This window comes from Aulonocara stuartgranti, assembly GCF_965226115.1.
Source record: "Aulonocara stuartgranti genome assembly, chromosome: 17".
Lineage (NCBI taxonomy): Eukaryota > Metazoa > Chordata > Actinopteri > Cichliformes > Cichlidae > Aulonocara > Aulonocara stuartgranti.
Genome location: NC_138953.1, coordinates 29,612,604 through 29,636,572, shown reverse-complemented (window position 1 = coordinate 29,636,572; position 23,969 = coordinate 29,612,604). Strand labels below are relative to the sequence as shown.

General features: G+C 40.8%; 1 protein-coding gene across 1 annotated transcript in view; it reads left to right on the top strand.

Annotated features, from left to right (window-relative positions):
* exoc4 (exocyst complex component 4) overlaps positions 1–23,969 on the top strand; it is a 140,697-nt gene that overhangs the window by 31,374 nt on the left and 85,354 nt on the right. The gene's annotated exons all lie outside the window — the stretch shown is intronic.

Below are 23,969 nucleotides of genomic sequence, written 5' to 3'. Positions count from 1 at the left end.
ATAGTTATTAACTGAAACGCTCACCAACAGAGTCTTGGAAATAAGAGTTTGATTGTTCATTTTAAATCCAGCTATGCACCGTTAACAAATGCATAAAAATGGTAATGCACAAACTTCTCAACTTCAGATACTTTTGAATTTTGCACTTTCTGGTGATACTTTCTGGAGATGCACCACTACAGAATTTCAGGGCCAAAGCAAAAACAAAGAAATATTTTAATCTTTGTAGACTTATTTAACTGTTTCAACAGACTAATTACTTTCAGACTTTTCTGTATTTATTTTTATAAGCATGTGTGGGCTACAAAAGCCAAAGGATAATTTTAGATGCAGATTATTGTCAAAGATACCAAGCTTTTTAAAAAATAAAATACAAATCAAGTTAGATTAGGTCTTCTTCTTAGGTCTTCTTCTATCCTCAAAGCTTTAGAGTTTAGCTAATCTTCTGACACATAGGTAATTAGGCTGAACTGTTACCAGCAATTAGTGTCACAATTAAAAGCACAGAGGAGTGACATAGAAAAATCAGCATTCATGGCTGGGTTTTTAAGTTTGTGTAGGATTTTTCTTTTCTTTTCTTTTCTTTTTTTTGAAACTGAACCCTCTATTTAGTGAGGTCTCACTATTCTGGGGCAATGTGTAAGAGGACTGGCTCAGTGGAGCCATTTGGAGCACGATGACCTGACTGTCTTCTGTGTGGCCCCATTTGTTCTGCCTTTACGAAAGGCCTCAAGGACATCCTAGCTGCTTTTTGATAATGTGAAAGCTCATTGTGTTCCCTTAGGGCATAAGAAAATAACACAGAGGAAGAATAAACTACTACTACTGAGTGGAGTTATATTTTACACTTTTCTCTTGTGTATCCTGAAAAATTATTTCAGCTCTCAACAAAATTTCTGGAACAAAGTTAACAATACTTTGAGTTTCTGTTATCATTATCTTAAAGCCCCTGATTTATTGGGCATCCTTGACATTTTATATGTGATCACATTAATATAAAAGACGCTTGCTTTTGGGTAGGTTTGTCAAACAGTGACCAAAGAGTCAAATGCCGTCATTCATTAAAAAATTAACACATAGTTAAACCATTTTAATATTGCATTGCCTCCACAAACCAAAATAAGAGGCACAACTGCTTCTGTAGGTTCATTCGTTTTAACACAGACATGCCTTTTACGTACTTACACATAAAATAATTGGGCTTGCTTGTATTAATTATATAGGGTAATTAATTGTGAAATATATTTCCTTATCAAGCCATCTGGCTCCTGTGTTGCATCAATCTTTTCCTAAGTTAGCCATTTAATAAGGCTTATTGAGTATCTTTTTATATAGCACAGTTAAGGTTCCTCAGTTTTGTTATCTACTGATCAAAATCAGGTGCATTGAGTGCAGTCTCTTTAGTCAGGTTAGGTTGGTTGTTATTTAAAGTGCCGCAGGTTTAAAATGACCCCCATTGGGTCTTATCACTTGAGACTTTTGAATTGTGAAGATTTGGTTTTTTTGAAGCCATGATTTACAACTGTTAAGTTAATTACTTATTAACTGTTAAGCTAATGCACAGTCTTGGAGCACCATGCCAGATCTTGTCTCATCGGCTGATCAGGAGAGAGGTGGTGGATCAGCCCACAACCACAGAGGAGGAGCTTGTTTATGTTCTGTTGGGGCCACAGTCAGTAAGAATACCATTGGTAACACACAACGGCATAATGGTCATTGAATCTTCTTAAACCACTGGATTAAGAAGAATGAATCTTGCATGGTCCTGCTGCTTAAGAAGGCACATGTGCAGGCCCCTCTGAAGTTTCCCAGTTTATATCTAAATGATTCCGAGTCTGGGAGCAAGTCCTGTGGTAAGATGAAACCAAAATTGAGCTCTTTGGCATCAACTCGACTCACTGCGTTTGGAGGAAGAGAAATGCTGAGTATGGCCCAAAAAACACCATTCTCAGAGTCAGTAAAGCCAGAACACTGAAGATAGTTTGTCGATGGGTCTTCCAGCATGGCAATGACGCAAAAAAACTGCTTAGACAACAAAGGAGTGGCTAAGAAAAAAGCAGGTGTCCAGACCTCATCCTATAGAAAATTTAAGTTATCAAAGTGCAACCAAGAAAGATAAAAGATTTAGAGAGTTTCTGTAAAGATTAAAATGGTTATTTCGCTCAGTGACAGACAAATCAATTTCTAACTTGTAGCTATGTAAAGCATTTTTACTGGATTTTTGTTTGATATTCTTTCTCTCTTTATTCAAATGAAACTACCATAAAAAATAAAGTGTTCATTAATTTGTAAGTGGGCAAGATTACCAATTCAGCAGGTAATCAAACAATTTCTTTCCCCATTGTATGTTTTTAAGCTACTTTCCTTTTTCCCCCCTTTTATCTATTTTAATGTTTTTACATTTTACAAAAATAAAAAAGCTAAAATCTTTAACAACATTAAAATGGAAAATAGAATGACTCGTTGTAGCTCACCGTCAGGTGTTGAAGTGACATTCCTCCTCTTACTTACCCTAATAACAGTAGTCTAAAAAATTCTCGCTAAATACCTCTCGCTCCCTTATCTCTGCACCTGCAGCAATGTAACTTAAGCTTGAAGGAGTGAGAGCTGCCCCTACACCACACAGCTGTTCTGACTTTGCCACAGAGTGCATGCTGCCCCCAGCAGCAACTTTGCATTCTATGTAGCTCAGAACACAGATGGCTGCTGGTAGTGCTGCTTTTAAAAAAATTTAATTATTATAATCAAATTTAGAGTATTCGTTGGCAGCACTACTCTGGGGTGATGTGATAGATGAATAGCTGGCGTGTAGATGACAAGCTTGCTTTGAACGGCGAGACAGACTGGTCAGATCTTTTGGCGAATGCCATTCCCTTAATTTCGTCACACATTTTCTGTCTCTCGTTTGTTTGTCACTATCAATTAAGGCCAAAAATTGCAAATAGTAAAAATAATACCAAACACACACACACTTGTTCTGAAAGGTTACAGTGTTTGTTGTGCTGTTGTACGAGTTCCAGCCTCTAATGTAAGTAAACATTATTGCGAGTAGCAGTATTAATGTGTTATGGTTTTGTAACTTGTCGACAATCAGAAATCTCTAATGGGTTTGAAATTAATATGCTCTGTAATGTATGTCTCCCAAGTTTTGTATACACACGCATATATCGTTACACATGTGCACACAGCTACACAGGCACATGGTCACATGCCCAACATACACATTCAAACACACTGGAGGACTTAATTGCTTGCTTTCTCATCTTGAACGGTTCAATTAATCCAATGCTTCATCTAAAGACTCTATTACATCTCCATATGTAGCCACATCTGGAGTATGTGATTGGAACGCATGTATGTATATGAGACTGCAAGTTAGAGTTTATATGTTGTGTACCTTTTATACACCAAATCCTCAGTTGTCTGTCTAAATGTGGATGTACTGTGTGTGGGTATGCTGCTAGCCTTTGCAAACCACTGCTTCAGAATCAAAGAACCTCATCCAGATTCAATCACATTTCCTATGAATAAATGATGAAAATAGCAATTTTCTAGCCATAGATGTGTCACCACTCCCTCATATTCCTCTGCTTATCTCACAGCCTCTACACGTTTACACCCTCCTCCTTTAGTTTTTTATTGCGTTTTTGTTGTGTGAAGGCATCAGAGTTTGCCAGTGGTCATCTGGGAGGTGAAGTGTGAATAAATCCCAATAACTCCTACAGTCTTGCGACACACCATAACGCTTTTAAAGCCTTTTTTTTTCTAATTTTATTTCTCTTTGTGCCGTGGTCGCTCATTGTGTTTTGTACTATATTGCCTTGCCCCGGGGCATGTTTGAAGTGACAGTCCCCCCCCGTACACAAAGCCAGCCTGTCGCCACATACTTGCCCCATATGTGCACATAACCAAACATACACACTTTAAACTTATCAATTTCCTTGTAGGTGTGCGCACATACTCCTTCTGCCAGCACTCCAGCCTCTGACCTCCCCCTCTCTCTTTGGAAGTGTTCATAATCAACTCTGTTCCAAATCTATTTCACACATTCCCTATTTCCCTTTTGATATTCAAATAGACTTGTTCACAATGTGTCTGGCACAGAAAACAGTCTGCTTGAGTCTCCCTGCACAAGCATTGTAGTTAAAAACGGCTTTCCTTCTTGCCCAACCTTAATACCCAATGCTCAGTCTGAAGTACATAAAAAAGCCTATGTTGTATTAGGGGCTTCTTGTTCGTGCATAATAGCATCATATTCCCACGACAGGAAGGAAACGGGGAAAGATAGAGGTGGAAGAGAGTGGGATGGTAGAAGTGGTGTTCCTTGTCAAACTGATTTGTACACCCCAAAGGGGAGAGAGAAGAGGTGCAAATGGAAAAACGTCTAGCGGGAGACATGGGTGTGGAGGTGATGCTGGGTGGGATATTAGGGGCGGGACTGGCAGGTGTTGTAAGCCACGTGTTCAGATAATATATGTGTAAGACTGGCATGGTCCTGCCAAGTGATGTGTGATGTTACACTCTTTCTCTGTGGAATATATTATGGTTAGGGCAAGGTTATTTTTCAGTATCACTTGGACCACTCAGAAGAGTGATGGGGCATTTACAGCAGGCTGTAACTAACTCTCCAAAAAGTACTCGTACACTAATATTGCTCTTTTCTGTTTAGATTCTCAGGAAAACTAATCCATGTTTTTAAGGTGTAACCTAACTCTGAGCCCAGTGAACATGACACTATGCTTTCATTGGTCACACTTCAAAGCTCCTTAAATCAATTTTTATTGTAGATTCACTGACTTGTCTTCTCAATTATTCTTTTTTCCAGTCATTTGCTGTCCTCATTTGTTGGTCGAATTCAAGGATAATGGTTGTTCACTTATCTTGGAAAGTGATCAATACTTGACTTCCACTGACCTTGCAATTCTAATTTATCATATTCATTAATGGAATCTTAGATAGAATTGAACTTTGTCTGGGAAAAATTCAATAAATGTTACAGGATTATGACTCTGGAATGTCAAACATATTGATACCCCAACTACTACTACTTCTTTTTTTTATATTTTATTTAATTTCCTCTACTTGCTTTTTCCACATTGATGCTCTCTCACAATTTAGGATTCATAGTAATCCTTCTTTTTCTGGTATTTAATTACTCTACTTGTTTGCTACTTTTAATATAAAAATTCAGCACATGCTGTGCTTCAGTGTCATGTAACCAGATTGAATTTATATGCACCCTTTTTCTTCAAGGCCAGACCTATATTAATCACTTTATTTTAGTAGTAAAATTCTGGGATTTCCTCAAGTTAAAATGTATTCTACCTTTTTTTTAATAAGAGATGATGTCAGTGGAAAGTTGTTTATGTTCTTCATCACAATACAGAGCAGATCTGCATGTTGCAGCACACGTATTACTGCAGATGTTTCGGCTCACAGTTGTTATTTTAAATGTGTTGGGACTCATCATGTTCAATTTGGCTGCACATAGATATCAGTGAAGTGGATGATACACGCATCCCTACATCCATTTTCTACTGCTTATCTGGTCTGGATCCCAAACATACACACATAAATATGCGCTGGATTCTCATCTGCTACGGGACCAATAATTGAATTACAACAGTTCTGTTGCTGAAATTAGAGTGGCGCACAGAACTAGTGTGGAAAATGAATGCGGCTTATAACAATAATACTGGGTCTTTACTATAGTGTACCTCACCAAGCCTCTTATTATGATAGTGATGGACAGAAGCACGATAATGGAAAACACATTTCAGGCAGTTATTTATCGTATCTGCTGAAACAGAATTGATCCAAGTATCTTGCATATTGCACTCTGTGTCAGTTCATTTAGTTCTGGCTTTCCACTTCTAGACAAAATATGAATCACAGATTATTTAAACCCTAGCCAACAGCACCTGCTGGAATAAATCTCAGTAAAAGCACAACAGAAAAACTAAATGACAGCCAAATTGAATCCTGTATTCAGAGAGCTTGGACCAGAAAAACTGCTTTGATGTCTCATTCAGTTGTTCCATGTAAGTGATGACTGCCATGAAACTAAAATAATGATCACATGGCAGCAGCATTTAGGCATGTAGACATGGTCATGAAGACCTGCTGGAATTCAAACCAAGCATCAGAACGGAGACGAAAGGTGATTTAAGCGACCTTTTCCTCGGCATGGTTCTTATTGCCAAACTCTCTCGTCTGAGTATTTTAAAAACCACTGAGTTTAAGCCAAAGTATGCAGAAGAGCACAAAGCAGATGGGTTCCAGCAACACAAAACACTGGGTGCTGCTCTTGTCATTTAAAAATAGGAAACGGAGGCTACAAATTACAAAAGATCAGTGTTGGTCAAGTTACTTGAAAAAAGTAATCAGTAACTAATTACTGATTACTTCCCCCCAAAAGTAATCCCGTTACTTTACTGATTACTTATTTTCAAAAGTAATTAATTACTTAGTTACTTAGTTACTTTTTAAAAACACGATTTACAACCTGAAGAGGTGATAAAGCGATAGATCTTTCAGCCCAATTCTACTTTTTCTACATAATCCATCATACGAAATGTAATCAAATGGAAAAGTCTCTTTTTTTTAACTTGTTTTATTAGTTTTTAATCTTTTAACTTTATGCATCAAGCAAGAATTTAATTATATGCAACATTCTCTGACTGGAAGAAATTTGTTTAATATTTAAACCTATTTTCTGCACATTCCAGCACATAAAATATTTTTTTTTGTGTGTTTACACTCACTCTTTCAAATAGATGCAAGTAAAACACAGCAGAAAATAAATAAAGTCAAAGACTAGCGGTCTTTTTGCTCTATTTTCACCTGTAAAGCAGGAGTAGGGTAGGCGGAGGTTTATCATGGTGCAGGTGTGCCGTAGCGGTCAGTGGAAGAATCCGCGAGTTTCTCTGTGAGTTTCCCATTACGTCATAGCGCACTCGGTGCTTGCTTGGAAGTTTAGGGGATTTTTTTCGCTGTAAAAAGAAGTTTTCTTCCCACACACAATGCTAATGGACGCTAATGTTTTTGTCACTTTTTATGGAATCAAACTCAAAGTAAGGTCAGTACTTCCACGCTTTAAATGCTGCACGCTCATACTCTCTCCCGCACTCGATATATGATCTATTGTTGATCTGCACACAGCTGTTGTCACAAACGTCGCACTTGCTAACGTCATTGTCATGAGACATTCTCACAACAAAATCACGGTTTTAGTAACGCAGTAACGCAGCGTTCCTACGGGAAAGTAACGGTAATCTAATTACCGTTTTTGCAATAGTAATCCCTTACTTTACTCGTTACTTGAAAAAAGTAATCGGATTACAGTAACACATTACAAGTAACGCGTTACTGCCCATCTCTGCAAAAGATCAGTATAACTAAATAGAAATTTGGTGATGGTTTAATGATTTGTGGATATTTTCTCGGCACACTTTGGGCCAAATACCCAGTAGCCCCCCCTGAAGCTTCATATACTTACCTACCTGAGTACTTTTGCTGAAGATGCAAGCTTTCTGGAGAATAACGTGCCATGCCACTAAGCTCAGATGATCTCAAACTAGTTTTTGATGATGGTAGTTCAAGTTCAGTGTACCTACATTTAGCGTACAAAACAGGAACAAACCTACTGTAACTAATAATAACTCTGCATTTAACACCATAATTCCCTCCACACTCACCACCAAGCTGGAGCATCTGGGACTCAGCTCATCTATGTGTCAGTGGATCTCCAACTTCCTAACTGGCAGACCACAGGCAGTAAGGATGGGCGGACATGTCTCAGCCTCTACCACTCTCAGCACTGGAGCCCCCCAGGGGTGTGTTCTGAGCCCCCTGCTGTACTCTTTGTACACATATGACTGTGTGGCCACTACCAGCTCCACCACCATCATCAAGTTTGCTGACGACACCGTCGTGGTGGGCCAGATCTCTGATAGCAACGAGACGGCCTACCTGAAGGAGATTAGGAATCTGGAGAACTGGTGCCAGAGGAACAACCTCCTTCTAAACGTCAGTAAGACAAAGGAGCTGATAGTGGACTTCAGCACTAAGCAGGAGAGGAACTACCAGACCCCCGTCATCAACGAGTGCCCAGTGGAGAGAGTGGACAGCTTCAAATACCTCGGAGTTCACATCACGCAGGACCTGTCATGGTCCTGTCACATCAACACCGTGGTGAAAAAGGCCCGACAGCGTCTCTACCACCTCAGACGCTTGAGAGACTTCCAACTGCCCTCCAAGGTGCTCAGGAACTTTTACTCGTGCACCATAGAGAGCATCCTGGCGGGAAACATCTTAACCTGGTTCGGGAACAGCACCATGCAGGACAGACGAGCTCTACAGAGGGTTGTGCGGTCAGCTGAGCGCACCATCCGCTCCGAGCTCCCTGACCTGCACTCAATCTACAGCAGGCGGTGCCGGACCAAGGCCAGGAAGATCGTGAAGGACCTCAGCCATCCCAACAACAGACTGTTCTCTCTGTTGAGGTCAGGAAAGCGATTCCGCTCCCTGAAGACCAACACAGAGAGACTGAGGAGGAGCTTCTTCCCGCAGGCGATACGGTCTCTCAATCACACCACCACACAGTACTGACCCACACATACAGTTCTTACACACACACTGGACTTTCTGGACTTTGGTTTTGCACAACACTGGTCACTATATTCTTCATTTCCGGTTAATGCTTGTACAGCTGCTGTTATTGTGTATATATTTATTTATATTTAGATTTCTTCATACATTCTTATATAGTTCTATATTGTGTATTGTGTATTTTGTTGTACAGTTATTTTATTTTCAACTTTAATTTATATATTTATCTTTATCTTATTCTTCCCAGTTAAATTTACCCTTCATTCTAATTTGTGTTGTACAGTTATTTCATTTTTAACCTTAATTTATATTTTATTCCTTCCTAGTTAAATTTACCCTTTTTAATTTTTCATATTTATTTCCTATCTTATTCATAGCCTTTTCCTTTTTTGTTTTCTTTAGGTCACGAGCAGTTGTCCAAGCATTTCACTACATATCGTACTGTGTATGACTGTGTACGTGACAAATAAAATTTGAATTTGAATTTGAATAAAGTGTTCATTGATTCTGCGTATGCAGGTTTCAATGAAAGGCAACATATTATTGCATTATGTATCCAAAAGACCATTGCAATAGTATTGATGGTGACCTGTGAAAGACACTCTGGAGGATGGTTAAGAACACACAAATAGCCCAAGGCAAGCCTGATCCATTGGGCCCAAAACATCTGCTACCAACATCCAATCATTATACAACACAGGACACCCTCAGAGGTCCCATGCCCACACTGCTATCGTTCAGAGCCATTTTGGAGGCATAAAACAAACTGTGTGACAAAGACGAATATGTGTGTGTTTTGTTTTTTTGGGGTGGGGTTGTCTTAAATTCATCTAAGCTAAATAACTGGTACGATAAAACATTCCTAAAACTAGAGCTGCTTTGACCAATAAAGTGCCTGGATAGCTCATGCATAATTAAAAAATTTAATCTGGTGAGAAAATGGAATCTGGAGGAAATGTAATGACAGGGGGTGTAGAGGACAACAGAGAGACTAGAGCAAGGTTGTAATAGTTTACACAGTTCAGACATTTAATCAGAGAGAAAGTGCTTGGTGTATTTTCCTATCCTAGGGCTAATTTTAATCAGCATTGGTCTTACCGTTATTTGGGGCTTTGACTGTCGCCTTTGTGTTTACTTTTAATCTTACACTCGCTGATTGGAGAAGGTGGAGAGAAGAACAAATGAAAAAGGGACAGAGGGAGGGATGGAAAGAAAGGGTGGAAGAAGGGCTTGTTGGACCTTAGCTGCACTTGTAGACACAGGTAAATACGTACACAGCTCTTGCTGTCACAGCGTGCAACAAATTCTTCAAGTAAAGAACAGGATACACAGTGTGCTGCCTAATTCCCTGCTGGGTGGAATGAAAGATGTAATGACATTTGCTTTTCTGGACAGTTGGTTCTCTTAGGTCTTTAAACATGTGTACATAGATGTATGTGTAGCTTGCTATCCTTCACAGCATCCATTGCATGAATGTCTACCCCTAAGAAGAATCTCTCCTCAGTTGTTTCAACCATTTATTTTTTCTTGAAAGGGTTTGCTGGGGCAGATGGTTTTGTATTGTGGGTGTACAGATTGTATAAACCCTCTGAGACAACTGTTATATATAAAATTGACTGTTATAGACTAAAGCACTTTGGGTAAAAGCATGATATAAATGCACTCCATTTACCATCTCCATTTGGGTTTGGCAGTCTAATGACTAGGGCATGTGACATGTCTAGTTCCATATGGAAAAGAAATGGAAAAAATTATCCTTTTTTGTATATCCTAAACATTTGCTGTTGGACTGAAGTTTTTTCTTTTCCAAATGGGATCTGGTCATGCAAGAGATGAGCACTGCTGTTTTGTAAGTGATCAGTGGCACAAAACTGTATCACCAAAGTTAAACTCTGTGTAAAATCAGTCTACAATTCAGATGCGCTCATCAAAATTGGACAATGCAAAATTGGAATAATGTTGCCTGGTCTGATGAGTTTCTATTTGTACTGCGACATTCAGATGGTAGAGTCAGAATTTGAAAACTGAAAGCATGGACCCACTCTGCCTTATATCAACAGTTGTTAGTGGTGTATTGGTGAAGGGGATATTTTCTTGGCCACTGAAAATATACATAAACACAACAGCCTACCTGACAATTTTGACCACTATATCTTCTGATGACTGCTTCCAGCAGGATAGCGCGCCATATCACAAATCTCTGATATTCTCAAACTTGATTTTTGAACATGACGATTAGTTTACTGTACTCGAATGGCCTCCACAATCACCGGGTCTCAATCCAGTAGAGCACCTTTGGGATTTGGTAGAACAGATGATTCTCATCATGTATATGGTGCTGATAAATCTGCAGCAACTGTAAATATGGAGCAAAATCTCTGAGGATTTTCCAGCACCTAGTTAAAGCTATGCTTCGAAGATATCAGGCAGCTTTGTAGGCACAGACGAACAGATATAAAAGATACATATTACAGTTAGATAAACACACGAGTACATACGCATGTATCTACTTACGTACACACTTACTTACACATTTATGTACCTGTACATTTTATTCATCCCCAATGTGGAATTCTAATATCCAGCTTCTTCATAAGAAAATCCCTCCAGTCATAACCATAAGTAAATAAACTCATTAATGTTGAACAAGTAGTATTTAAAATGCAATATTAATATGTTAAAGAATTATAGCAGGAAACAAAATGTGTATATGTTTTCGTTTTTTGGTGGTTGTACCTAACAGAAGGCATGGTGAGTGAATATTTTGTTTATACACTCGTGTGTGTGTGTGTATATATATATATATATATATATATATATATATATATATATATATATATATATACACACACATGTATACATGTACATGTATACATGTACATGTGTGTGTGTGTGTGTGTGTGTGTGTGTGTGTGTGTGTGTGTGTATATATATATATATACACACACACATGAGTGTATAAACAAAATATTCACTCACCATGCCTTCTGTTAGGCATGGTGAGTGAATATATATATATATATATATATATATATATATATATATATATATATATATATATATATATATATTTATTTTAGGGGTGCAACGATACACAAAATTCACGGTTCGGTTCGGTTCGATACTTTGGTGTCACGGTTCGATATTTTTTTGATACAAAAAAATGTTCATGCCTTTTTAATTTGTCATTTATTAAAATTATAAATATATATTTTAACTCAAAAGTACAGTTTTTAAATTTAACCCTAACCCTTGTGCGCGTTTTTTATTTTGACAGCGAATGCGCACCTGTGGACCACTTATGTGCAGCCCTGGTTATTTAGCTCGTCATATTGCAGCCACAGAAATTCTTTTGTCCATGAAACCATAAAGCTGCACTTTCTTTTTGCCTTATAGTCTCATTTGTCTTAACTTCTCCGTTTTGTGGTAAGCTTTTCTTTGGCTGTCACTTCTTCACCCCGACCTGTCTTATTTGGCTCAGCAGAACTAAAATATATATACTGCTACTTTTACACACGGACTCACATAAGCTCAGCGATTCTCTGCGAGATCAACCTCTCACATGTTTAAGCTTGCTGCGGGAGATTTCACTTGTCATGTTTGCATAGTAAGCTAACGATTAATAAGACGATGTCAGAGGAATTGGTGCACAAATTATCATCACTCACAGATCAGTGCTGTCATTGCAAAGTGAAAGCAAAAAAACAAGCGCAAATTCAAACGCGATTTCAATATGTCACATATTGACAGTGGCTCACCGATGCCAATGACATAATTACCCAGCTACATTTCTGAAAGAATGCAAAAGCATTGACATATATTTTTCCTACAATAGCCCGACGGGCAGGGAAGAGATAGATTTTTGTAGCCCGACTGGAAAGATCGCTAGCTCCGGGACGTCGGGCTAGCGATTTTGCAAGCCCTGTATCTGATTGAGGAATCACTCATCTTTGGAAAAGAGAGTTTATTACAGAGAAATGTCTCTTTCCAAAATAAAAGCTATACTATCCGCTTCTTCTGGGCTATATTCTCAGCAGCATATTGTAGCGGGTCAGGGCTGTTCGGGGTTCTGTTTGTACAGTTATGTTTTGTTTATGTTGCCATAGTGACGGGTGACGCCCTCTCGCTGCGACGGTGTGTCCTTCCGGGGTCAGAGGGCGCCCTGTGTGTTGTTGCTGTGCGGTTGCCGCGCTGAGCAGTTAGCTAGCGACAGTGTTCTTCTGCAGATATCAATAAACGGCTGTGCTCCCTGGCTAGCTCACGGGAAGCAAGACCAAACGACACCTCCGTCTCCTCCTTGTCTGAGCTCGCCACATTGGTGTCAGAAGTGGGATGATGGTGGCACCCCATGTTCTGACCCGAGTGACTTTTCCCCCGCCGGTCGTGACCGGCCGGTGCGCCAAAAGAAGGCACCTGGACATTTGCAAAGTGAAAGCAAAAAACAAGCGCAAATTCAAACGCGATTTCAATATGTCACATATTGACAGTGGCTCACCGATGCCAATGACATAATTACCCAGCTACATTTCCGAAAGAATGCAAAAGCACATACACATATTTCTTTCTTCCTACAATAGCCTGACGGGCAGGGCAGAGATAGATTTTGGTAGCCCGAGTGGAAAAATCGCTAGCCCCGGGACGTCGGGCTAGCGATTTTGCAAGCCCTGTGTTACAGGCATGGCCCTTTAAGGATGAAGCCTGATGGGAAATGTATTCGGGATGTGTGTAGCGGGACTGCCTGGTGTGTGTGTGAAGAGAGAGAGCGGAGAAGGGGAAAAAGTAACGGTTAGCTACAGAAGAGACGAAAAGAAAATAAATAAAAGGAATATAATAACTCCCTCGACAGCCAGAGTTGTGTCGGCGATGCTCGCTGTGAGTAAACTGTTTCAGCCCACTGTACGCGGTGTTCGTGCCTTAGAGAAGAAATAAAGTTTGGTGAAGCAGTTTCCTACGCCTCCTTCGATCTTTTTGCTAGCGGAGTTGACCTGTATAGTTAGCTGTTGCCGGCTACGAGTCAGTTACAGAACCTTCAAGTAACTGCCAGAGGTTTCCTTACTACGGTTCGGGGCCGCGGAAACACCTGTATCTGATTGAGGAATCACTCGTCTTTGGAAAAGAGAGTTTATTACAGAGAAATGGCTCTTTCCAAAATAAAAGCTATACTATACGCTTCTTCTGGGCTATATTCTCAGCAGCATATTGTAGCGGGTCAGGGCTGTTCGGGGTTCTGTTTGTACAGTTATGTTTTGTTTATGTTGCCATGTTGCCATAGTGACGGGTGACGCCCTCTCGCTGCGACGGTGTGTCCTTCCGGGGTCAGAGGGCGCCCTGTGTGTTGTTGTTGTTGTTGCTGTGCGGTTGCCGCGCTGAGCAGTTAGCTAGCGACAGTGTTCTTCTGCAGATATCAATAAACGGCTGTGCTCCCTGGCTAGCTCACGGGAAGCAAGACCAAACGACACCTCCGTCTCCTCGTTGTCTGAGCTCGCCACATTGGTGTCAGAAGTGGGATGATGGTGGCACCCCATGTTCTGACCCGAGTGACTTTTCCCCCGCCGGTCGTGACCGGCCGGTGCGCCAAAAGAAGGCACCTGGACATTTGCAGGACTTTGTGTGGGGTAATGGGGTCGTCGGGGACGACTGACCCCTTAGGTGGGGGCTATGTAGCGGGTCAGGGCTGTTCGGGGTTCTGTTTGTACAGTTATGTTTTGTTTATGTTGCCATAGTGACGGGTGACGCCTTCTCGCTGCGACGGTGTGTCCTTCCGGGGTCAGAGGGCGCTCTGTGTGTTGTTGCTACAACTTGAAGTTGTAGGTTTGAAACCATTTTGAATGCATGCATAGTTGTATCTGTTGTGAATATGGTGCCTGAACCACAAAAACTTATGCAGGTTTAGTATCAGGCTCAAAAAGGCTATGGAGGTTTCATGGTGTTTTGCAAAGAATGATGCATGATGTGCATTTTAACAAAAGAATAGAAAACGAAAACCTAAAATATGTAACCAGTGTTTCACTTAATCTATTTATAGCCAGGTTTTTGCAACACTACTACCATGAATTGGCAGATCAGTGACATTGGTAAAGTTTGAAAGACAGACAACATACATTGTAAACATCTCCTTCTAGAGTGAATTTTTGTTTTACTTCAACTGACAGATGTGAATTAATTAAAATCAAGACCAAGGAGAGACACTGTATGCCACAGTGACACTTTTAATAATTAATCCTGCTCAATTTACACCTGAATTTATTTATACTATAATTTATTGATTCTCAGCTGTGGGGTGGATTTGGATGCCTGGTTGGTGAAGCAGCAGATACCATCCCATCAAATTAATTTTAATAATAGAAAACTCTCATTAAGACCCAATCAGACATGAAGACAGTCTGAGTGGAATGGGATGCCCGGAATTGACCAGAGAGTCATACATTATTGAAGCGAGAACCAATCTTATTCAAATAGCAGGATTCAGTTTAGTGAATATGCAGCTGCCTGCCAGAGTGATTCCTTTGCAAGCATGTACAAAAATTTAAATATATATGATTTGTACATGGGGTATATTACCTGAATTGATCACTCAAAAAATAATTTTCATAGTACAACAGCGACAGACATGTGAGGCCATTAAGGGGGAAAATTGGATTATTCTGTACATTCCTTCCTATTTGCACAATTTAGACTGCAATATGCAGTGCTGGCTAACAGTTCAGATTAGGGACCTCAATCAAAGGAAGAGCACTGCCTCACTTTATTTATGTATAGAACAGCGATTACTATAAACACTGTGCTAAAGTGCAGATATTGAAGAATCCTACTGGTCGAGTTACACCTTTTATGCATTAACAAAATTTAAACAGAAGTGTTAGTTTAATAAATTCAGCTAATTATTTTTAGGTTTGTGAGTCTACATTTTGTGTGTTAAAGGACCGTGTGAGTTGATTATTTCAGCCACCTTGCTTCCCTTTTGCCAGTTTAAATCAGAATCTATCAAGAGCAATTGTAGATATCTTTGATTGTCTTGAGCCGAACATTTGGTAAGAGACACACAAACTGAAATGTGTTCGGCTGTGACCACAGCTGATTCTTTGTTTTGAGGTAAAAACATCAGGCAATATGTTTTATGTATTTTGTATTTCAAATTGAAATTTGTGGATTGCATTGTAAATGGCTGTTTGGCACAAAAGCACAGTCTTTGTAGATTTCATTTTAAGTTTATACTGTTAAGCTGTGCATCTGTTTCATGCAAAAGTTACCAACATGGGTAAATTTACCATTATCTTAATTATCAAAATATGTGGTAATGCCTTCTGACTTAAAAAAAATCCTTAAATTTCACTTTGGCCTCACTGATGCCACTGACAAAATGAGAATTTAAAAAACTTCATTTTCTATTTAATAGTCAGAACATGACAAGAAAGCCAGTAAGAAAAACAGCAGTCGAAGGTACATTACAAAACGGGGGGGGTGTCTCAGAGTCTCCCCAAAAAGGAAGGGGGGATTGACTGTCAAACTACATGCTCATTGCCTAAAAGCACCTGACTGACAGGTCCTGAGTTTGGAATATTGTATGGACAAGATTTAAAACTCAACAGGAAAGTGCTAAAGTGACAGACAGCTGTTTTCTTATAGACTTCTTTAAGACTAAAGGTCTTAGCAACCACAGCTATCACCTTCTGGTGCCTTTCATACAAAATGCTGGTTTAAGGTACTTCTGCATTGGCTTAAATTTTTTTAAATTTTTTTCTTTCTTTTAATGGCTGTTCCTGCTTTTTGTCTTCAGTACTGCATTCGTTTTTGGTGCTGGAAGGATTAATCTGAGATTTTGGTCCATATTGAAATAATAGCATCACAGGGTATCAGCAGAACTGTCAGCTGCACATCCAAGATGCAAATCTGATTATTTTCTTCTCAGACAAATGGTGGTCTGGGAAAATCAGTATCTGAAATGCTCAGACCAGTTTGAAGTTCACACCGATTCTTGGTTTGAACTTTAGGAGGACATCCACCTTTTGTAATTGGGAACATTATTGTGACAGAAGGCAATCGAAATATGTAATGTAAAATATGTTTACTTGATAACTTTGCTGTTATTGTATTTTGCAAGTGTGGGTTATGTGTCTAAAAAATATGGAGCCAGTGTTTTAATTTGCAGATACAGATACCCACAAACAGAGTTTTAAGCACCTGAACTAACGACCTTGTTTGCCGCTGTCCCTTTTTTTCCGTGTAGGCACACAAATTTACACTTGTGGACATAAAACTGATTGAAACCACTTGTAAATTAGGGATTATTGCCGTTCCTTGGCCTGTCTGTCTTAGCTTTCCTCATCTCGCCCTCTCCTGAAAACTTGCGGATGCATACAGAAACGTGCTGGTCTCAGGGGACACAGAACTGTGTTAAAGAAGGCATCACACGTTCATTCTTTCCCTGCCTAAATCTGGGCAAGGCTGGAATTCATCACAGGATCTAACCCGTTTCTCATCAAACCCAGGAAAGTGTAGCTAATGCAATTTCACTAAGTCACTGCCTGACTTGATTAGATGTGGGCTGGAGAGTGCATGGTAAGACACCACAGGGGTCTGGATTGTTGTCACTGTGCGAGTGTATTTGAGCATATTGTGTCTATGTAATTTCAGCTGAGCCATTTGTTAGAGGCTATGTGACACTACACGCCTTACAATTGTGTTTGTGTGTTTAAAACATTTGCGCCATATGTATATGCATAACAGTATATTAGTATTTGTCTGTTTGTACTGTCTATAATTTATGGGTTTCCTTTTTGATAGCTTTGTGTCATGTCTGCTTAGGTGTTTGTGTTGCAGACGGAGCAGTGACCCTCTAGGGGGATTTCAGGCAGATTTGGCCACATTAGAATGTGTCACTTCTTCCTTTCCAGTTTTCACTTGCCATCCGACTGAGCACCGTGCCTCCTCCACACGCACTCCTCTCACTAATCTCGGATCAGACCGCACACCAAGGGACACAAATGCTCATAGATATGCGTGCATATACAATCACACAGGGCTTGACAAACAATATAATATTTTTACACATTATATGGGGAGAGAGCTGGCACCAGTTCGGTGGCATCCTGACCTGAAACCGGAGCCACCCTGTCACGTCTAGACAACTCTGAAAAATCCCATGCATATTAATGCCCCCCTATTTAATATTCATCAGTGCTATGCCCTGTTGGCAGCTGGTCCCAGACCCCATGGATCAATGAGGTCTCTTCCTCGCTCCTTTGTCTGACACGGATGCAGATGTTTAGAGCATGAAATTAAATTGGTCACCGTCATTGGGAATACATACGTGGTAGTCTATTCGGTGTGTGTCTGAATTTGTGCGTCTGTGCGCTTGTTTGTGTGTAGCTGCCAGTTAGACAGGAGTCTGCAACATGTCGATGTTATTCATGGGAACTTAACTGTTTGCAAGTTGATGACGAAGAAACAAAAGTTTAGCCAGCTTTTTCCACATTGGTGATCAGTGAGTGAGAGAGAGGAGAGAAAGAAAGATAGAGAATATGATGGAGCAAGGAGGATGAGCAAGAGAGTGCGTTGGCGGCAGCTTTGTTTAGGAGCCTGTAATTGAGTCTTAATTGAATTGGCACCAAAGGACGGATGAATGGATAGAGAGATGGAGACAGACAGAGTTTGAGTGAATTGGACCTCATCTTTGTCTCCACTTAGCAACACGAATGTGGGCTTACCGTGCAGGCAAATTTCATGGCAACAGATCAGGATCAAAAACCCTTGAGTTAAAACTTTTGGATGGAATGAAAGCTTCTCTTGTCATTTTAATGAAACTGCAGAGAGTGTTGTCTCCCATACTTTTCAAATGAAACTTGTTCTATTAGAAATGTATAATAGAGGCCCGTACGGTTAACAATGGGTTGATATGCATTTGAATGCAAGGCTAGGCAGGCTGCACAGGTAATGCGGAACAGGCTTTAACACTATGCGAAGGTGTCTTTGTGTTATAGCGCACAAGCTTTGTGAGGCCATATTCGACATGGAAATGAAACAGAAGAAAACAGCAAAGTGAAGCTTTGTGCTGAACTGAAAATCATTTCAGGACACACTCATGCACACACACACCTAATTCTAAATCCTATCAAAGTAGCTTGGATCACCATCTTGTTTGATTTCTGTCCAGTGTTCTAACTTTTCTTACTCTGTACACTTGACACCAAATCACACCTAATTTCATCTGACCAGAATATGACAGGTGCTGTAAGTGTTTCCCAAGTATTAGTTTACCCACACGGGTTATTAATCCATCACACCTTCATGGTTTGAATATAAAAAAGTTCTTTATTCTTCTTTTGTTGTTGTTGTTGTTGGGGTTTTTTTTTTGCCTGCCCGTTTGGTTTTTTTAGCCATCGGAATTATTGTCTGAAGGCCAAGAAGGATGCCCAGATGGATTATCACGGCCTTACCGCATTGGTCCATTTCATTGACCTTTGTTATTATTATTTATTTATTTTATTTTATTTTAAGTTATTACAGATGGTACAGACATGACTGGAGGATAGGAAAGGGAGAGAGAAAGAAAGGGAGGAAAAGAAAAACAGAGGAAGGGGGACACTGAGAGAAGAAACAAAAAAAAATAATAAAAAAAATAAAAAATCCGCTGGATGACCTGTTGAGAGAGAACATAAAAAAGAAAACAAGCAAAAAGAGAGCAACACAATAAACACGACACCACAGCATAGATAACTGTAACTAACAGTAAATATTAAATATTGAATGTTATTGTGTAGTACGGAAGACCAACACTGCACAATGTGCTTTGAGGCAGCAGCCAAGAAAGATATAGTTTATGTCTGTGAGCACCCGTGTGTACACCTGTGTGCACACCTGTATGTGTGAGCACGCTTGTGCTCCATGCTTGCTCCATGTAATGATCTGCTAGAGGGTGTGGGGAGCCTTAGCCCCGTCCCCCAGGGCATGAAGCAGGCATGGAGGAGATCCCGGCCCCAGACATCCAGAGGCTCCCAGAGCACGAGAGCCCAAAGAGGGCCATGAGGGGCCACATAAGCAGGGGCCACGCAACAGCCATGGCACAGAAGCGCAGAAAAAATTATTTGTTCTATTGCCTACACGTATTTTCCCCATATACTGGATTAAAAAAATCTCTGTAATATTACTTTATGAAGACAGGAATGCTGCTACCATGTTGCTGTCCTCCTCTGTGTTACGTTTCGGTGTGTCAGTGTTTTGTTTTTGCATGACTTATGTATTTCCTGCTTTACTTTGAAAGTCTGTGTTATCTTAGTGTGTTCAGTTTACATTTTCCCTGTCTCGTCAGTTCTAATTTGCCCCAGCTGTGTTTCCCTCCTGTGGTCCATTCCCTGATTGCTCCTTCTATGTATTTAAGCCTTGTGTTTCAGTGTGTCATGGTCGCGATCTCCCCCGTGTTGTAAATAGTTTGGTGTTTTGTTGTAAATAAATAGTCTGTTGTAAATAGTTGTGAATGGGTTTGTTAATACTTTCGTCATGGGATATTTTCGTTTTGGGATTTTGGTGGAGAGCCTTCGTGGTTTTATTATCTTATCTTTGTTTTTCTACGTTGCACCCCGGTTGCCTAGGCCGGGGTGTAACATATGGGGGCTCGTCCGGGATCGCTGGAGGGTCCGAGGGACCGCTCCAGCCTTCGTCGTCTGCTGGAGGGTCAGTGGGACCGCTCCAGCCTTCATCTGCCTTCGCTGGAGAGTCCGAGGGACCGCTCCGGCCTTCGTCTGCTGGAGGGTCAGTGGGACCGCTCCAGCCTTCGTCGGCCTTCGTTTGTCTTCGCTGGAGGGTCCGAGGGACCGCTCCAGCCTTCGTCGTCTGCTGGAGGGTCAGTGGGACCGCTCCAGCCTTCATCATCTTCGTCTGCCTTCGCTTCAGCTGTCCGTCTCCGCTGGAGGGTCCGAGGGACCGCTCCAGCCTTCATCCGCCTTCGCTGGAGGGTCCGAGGGACCGCTCCAGCCTTCATCTGCCTTCGCTGGAGAGTCCGAGGGACCGCTCCGGCCTTCGTCTGCTGGAGGGTCAGTGGGACCGCTCCAGCCTTCGTCGGCCTTCGTTTGTCTTCGCTGGAGGGTCCGAGGGACCGCTCCAGCCTTCGTCGTCTGCTGGAGGGTCAGTGGGACCGCTCCAGCCTTCATCAGCCTTCGTCCGTCTTCGCTGGAGGATCCGAGGGACCGCTCCAGCCTTCTGCAGCTGGTGGGCTGCGTGTCCGTGTGTGCAGCTGGTGGGCTGCGTGTCCGTGTGTGCAGCTGGTGGGCTGCTCATCCGCCGTCGCTGGAGCGTCCGAGGGACCGCTCCAGCCTTCATCCGCCTCTGCTGGAGGGTCCGGGGGACCGCACCAGCCTTCATCCGCCTCTGCTGGAGGGTCCGGAGGAGGGACAGCTTCGGCCTTCTGTCTTCGCTGGAGGGTCCGTGGGACCGCTCCAGCCTCCATCAGCTTCGTCTGCCTTCATCCGCCTTCGCTGGGGGGAGGGTCCGTGGGACCGCCCCAGCCTTTGTCGTCGCTGGAGGGTCCGTGGGACCGCTCCAGCCTTCATCCGCCTTCGCTGGAGGGTCCGAGGGACCGCTCCAGCCTTCGTCGTCTGCTGGAGGGTCAGTGGGACCGCTCCAGCCTCCATCAGCTTCGTCTGCCTTCGTTTCAGCCTTCGTTTGTCTGAATCAAACTTTTCACTTGGGGTTACATGTTTGATTTTTGGGTAGGGGGAAATGTTACGTTTCGGTGTGTCAGTGTTTTGTTTTTGCATGACTTATGTATTTCCTGCTTTACTTTGAAAGTCTGTGTTATCTTAGTGTGTTCAGTTTACATTTTCCCTGTCTCGTCAGTTCTAATTTGCCCCAGCTGTGTTTCCCTCCTGTGGTCCATTCCCTGATTGCTCCTTCTATGTATTTAAGCCTTGTGTTTCAGTGTGTCATGGTCGCGATCTCCCCCGTGTTGTAAATAGTTTGGTGTTTTGTTGTAAATAAATAGTCTGTTGTAAATAGTTGTGAATGGGTTTGTTAATACTTTCGTCATGGGATATTTTCGTTTTGGGATTTTGGTGGAGAGCCTTCGTGGTTTTATTATCTTATCTTTGTTTTTCTACGTTGCACCCCGGTTGCCTAGGCCGGGGTGTAACATCTGTTATAATTATCCAATCACAATTTAAATGCAAGCAGCATATCAGCCTATGCAAACATTTGTACCAACACGCGCACATACAATCCATTTGCACTGCAGTTTGCCATATTGACAACTAGTTGCAATTTCATCTATCAATTATATTGATTACTTCAGGATGAGTGGAGGTAATGAGCTTCAGTTCTGCTTCTCCCCTGTGATCTCCCCTTTCCCCCCATCTGCTGGAGTCCCCTGTCCCCTCCACCAAGATTTTACATGGCAATGATTTTCTGATTAACCCTGTTAGCTGTGGGGCTCACCCACGCAGTGACACAGGGCATGAAGGGGTGTGAGCATGTGGGATGCATTTATATTTGTCTTGTCATGTTGATATATTGATGTGTGTATGGAGTGCCACATGAATGAGTCCTCACACGGGGAAATTAGCATGTTAGCTCAGATTTTTGAACTTCCAGTTCCCTCCTTGAGGTCAGTAAGTCAGTGGTACTTTTTGAGTAGGTTTTTTTTTCGGTTCTCAAGATATAGTTTTTGGTTAACATAGGTTTTAAACATTTTCTCTGTTTGCTCACATACTCACATTTTGCTAACATGTGGCTAACAGAGATATTCAGTGTCATTATTCCAAACACAAGGTTAGTGAAGGTGACTTTTTAATAATGCAACTAAATCGTAAAACTAGTGTTTTACTTCATTTATGCTTCAAATGAGAGTAAGGAGACATTGGTTTGTGAAGATTCCTTCTCTTCCGTTTGAGAGCTGAGTGTTTAAACATCTGTCCTCTTTGTACTGCTGATTGTTTATTCTCATCTTAGTTGCTCATCGGTATTTCTTGGCCACTAATTTTCTGCTATTATATGACTATGTGTAAATCCGTTTACAGAAAGAACAAGAAGCACTTTGAGAGTGCACACCTCCACGAAGGCAGCTCACTCTCTAGGCATTAATTACTTATAAGGAAATAGTAATTTCTTTATATATATTTATTTTGTTTTCTTTGTTCTTTTAAAATGTACTTTAAGACGTTTGGAGTGCAGTAAAAACCAAATAAAGGTAACATATGTTTACTTTGATTACTCAAACATTATGTAGGAGTAGGTAATGGATAATAGGTATTTTTAAATAACTGAACATGAATAACTTCAGCTTGTTGTATAATATTATATTAAATATTTCAAACAAGGCAGCCCATTTGTTTTCTCTTGATTGTATTTTCTTTACAGGTGTGACTTATTTTTTTGGGTCATCTGTTAAGAAAGGCTGATGTGAAATATAAAAGTGAGATGAGACGTTGACCTTGAAGACCTTTGTCTACACCCTGACAAAGTTTTACTGGAATTCATTCAAAACTTTTTGTGCTCATGTTTACAGACAGAATGACGCACGCACACAAATGCAACCAAAAACATGACCACCTTAGTGGAGGTAAATGGGTGATTAAGCATTTCTAAATGTAAAAAAACAAATAGAAAAAGGTGGAACAATGTACTAATTTCATTGAAATAACAGAGTTACAGTTCACTGTTAGTTTTAGAGCAGGAATTCCCGAGTTGGTAGACTATGGGCACTATTCTAACTGCAAATAGACTATCCCAGTGACTCTGTGGTCATCTCCTGGCACTCTTGTAGGTGTAGCAGTACAATACAATTTAATACAACACAATACAGCACAATATAAATATTGCAATATAAAGTAGAAGGTGTGGTGATGTGTGCCAGTCTTGGATCACGGCTGCATCACGGTGTCAGTCAAAGATAGTTATTTTGTCCATTTTTACCTTGTGCTAAAAGTGATCACATCAAACTGGAAAATGCCAACAGCTTTTTCACCATGTAACATTTCAAGGGTAAAATATGAAGGTTTTCAGACAAAATTATAGAGAATGTCAGAAAAACTGAAATGTACAGACAAACATACCAGAGAAATCTGATGTGCAGTTAATCGAGTGTGATTTTTTTTTTCTGTAGCAGTCTGGTGTCTTTTGCACATGACTTCATAAAGGTGCACATATCAAATGTCCATTGTGGCAGTCTGTTTTAATGCAGAATGTCACATTTCAGAGGATTCACACTTGCAGTATATTCAAATATCTTTCCTACAATCTATTCTTGGAGAAAAATATAAGACAAAGTTTACTATAAAATAATACCTCCTTTCTAATCTTGAAGCGCTCTCCTCTATAGTGCTAGGTAATGCTAAGTGAACTCCAGGAAAGCAAAATGGATTTGTGACTTG